The sequence below is a fragment of the Notolabrus celidotus genome, chromosome 19, assembly GCF_009762535.1.
Source record: "Notolabrus celidotus isolate fNotCel1 chromosome 19, fNotCel1.pri, whole genome shotgun sequence".
NCBI lineage: Eukaryota > Metazoa > Chordata > Actinopteri > Labriformes > Labridae > Notolabrus > Notolabrus celidotus.
In genome coordinates this window covers 24,767,567-24,769,903 of record NC_048290.1, presented here as the reverse complement: position 1 = coordinate 24,769,903, position 2,337 = coordinate 24,767,567, and the positions used below count along the sequence as shown (strand labels likewise).

Sequence of the window (2,337 nt, the reverse complement as noted above, 5' to 3'; positions counted from 1 at the left end):
GGAACAGACTGAGTTATTTGCCTGTTGTCCAAAGACTTGCTCATGACTGTCTAACTTCAGACATATTGTTTTGTAATATTCACCATCTTTACAGACATATTGATAGCTAAGCTTAATATTAAAAACAGACATTAACATCTTAAACCCTATCAGCCATTAGTGACAATGACTGCTCCAGCATGTACAATATATTGTCGTTGGATAATATCGAGTTCATTGACGTATTAGAGTTACAATGTTACACAACACACAAAGAGTATTGAGGGGACACTTCTGTACACACTGCACTTTCTACTACTGGTCCCTGACCCTAATCTTAGGATTGCTGCTAAACTAGGCCAGGATTAAGACCACGCTCTCCCTCCAGGCTCATCTCTTACTGAAGGACAGGTAAACAACAGACACATGGCACTGTCTGTTTGTTGTCTGAATGAACATAAACTAGATCTTACCTTAAATGAGAGGGTTTTTTTTAAGGTCTAATCACATCCAATGCACTGGTTCCATTTTTTGTATTTTAGTGCCAAAATAAAACAAAAAAACACAAGTAATTCAAGAGCGGTCAAGTATTACATGAAAAATAGCTGTTTTTATTTAGATTGGAACATGATGAGACTGGTCCGGTGAGTGTTCACTGGAGAATGGACTCAGAATTTGCTGCAGAGAGAAGAGAACAGATGTAAATATTCAAGAAAAAGCTGTGTGGGCATGATGTTATAATGTGAGTTGCTTTATCAGAATGCACATTAAAAATGCTGCTGTGTTAGGGTGAAAGGAAATAAGAGTGTGTTACCTTCAGAAAGCTGCTTGTAGATGCGCTCCTGCTCTTCTCTGAGTTTCTTCTCTGCTTCCTCTACCTTCCTCTCCTCCTCAGCAATGGGTTTGAGGTAGTCTGAACAAGAATAAAACAACTGTTAATACTTTATAACAGTAAAAAAAAAAAATGTGTGTTTAAGCTTTCTGCCATTTGCATCTGGACATGTCCAATATGTACAAGTATGTCAGTAAATTGCAGTAATGTACTTGATTTATGTGTAATGTATAGATCAGTGCAGGTATATATTATTTACTCAATTAAATGAAACAGATATTAAATGACACTAGTAACCATTCTATATCCCATGATAATACAGGAAATGATGCAGAACATTTCAAAATAAGTTTATTATTGAAATAGTACAGCAGCGAGATATACATGAGCTGTCTGTAATACTTGAACGAGGAAACTGTAAGACTTATTCATAGAACTGTATTCATAAAGGTGTGAAACAGTGCAGTTCACACCCACTCTACTTTACATTGTTGACCATGGGAACTGAAAGATTGTGTCTCTGGCGCATGGGCAGACACAAACTTACCAAACCTCTGCTTGCCGTAGAACGCACCCAGCAGCAGGGCAGACCATCTGGCCGTCTGAAACAAAGATGATTGAAATGTGTTGATTTGTGAAGAAATACTTCAATACTTAATGACAGAGCTGGGGCGTGTAAGCAAGAATAACTGTGGGGAAAGTATTTAATCGGGTATCAGTGTTGAAATTATCCACTGATTTATTATAACAGAATATACTGTCATTTAAACAACTCTACCAGAGAGCCAACAACCCTTTTCTTTTACCCCTTCTGCACCTCTCAAGTTGTGACAACCACTGAACACAACGCTGGACAGATCAACTCAGACACATGCTGAACCCAGGAGTGAAGTCCTTCCTGTCTCTGACCCATCAGGAGTTTATAATGTTAGCAAGATGGCTAGTTGTTAAACTGGCATGACACACAGTTAGCTTTACCTCAATATCTTATCACAGAAATAATAATAGCGTATTAACCCTGTATTTAACAGTGAAACAGGTGTGAAAGATGACCCTGCTGCTCTGCAGAGAAAGGTTCACCCGTGACGTCGCAGCCTGTCAATGTCACTGTTAGCAAACATTAGCTAACATGCTACTGGAACAGCTAACTCGAAGGTCAGTGAGCCAGTAAATAAGGGATTTGTAGACTGTCTAAGTCAATATTGTCTCAACTGATTTACAACTCACATCAGTTACAAATACAGGCGAAATACTTTGTGTTATTACCTTAATGAGCGGCGACACCGCGACAGGAGGAACCATGGTGAAGATGGAAGATAATATCCGGCCAGAGCGGAAGTGACGTTTCATTACTATTTTTTACAGTCTATGCTATTTTCCCTTTTTTTTCTTTTTCTAAAACGGGCGGGAAATTTGATTTATCGAAGCTCTGTTCCGGTGTTTAGTTCTTCAACTTCAGCATTTGTTTTTCCCTTTCTCTTCTCTCTTTCTCTTTTTCTTTTACCACAAGTACGGTGGCCCTGAAG

At 38.7% G+C, this 2,337-nt stretch overlaps 1 long non-coding RNA gene across 1 annotated transcript; it reads right to left on the bottom strand.

Moving 5' to 3' along the window:
- Positions 1 to 593: 593 nt before the first annotated feature.
- Positions 594 to 2,158, bottom strand: LOC117831489. Its single transcript, XR_004635006.1, has 4 exons — positions 2,078 to 2,158; positions 1,359 to 1,413; positions 794 to 892; positions 594 to 657 (listed from the first exon to the last, which is right to left on the bottom strand). It is a non-coding gene; the product is annotated as an uncharacterized LOC117831489 (long non-coding RNA).
- Between the last annotated feature and the right edge of the window lie 179 nt (positions 2,159 to 2,337).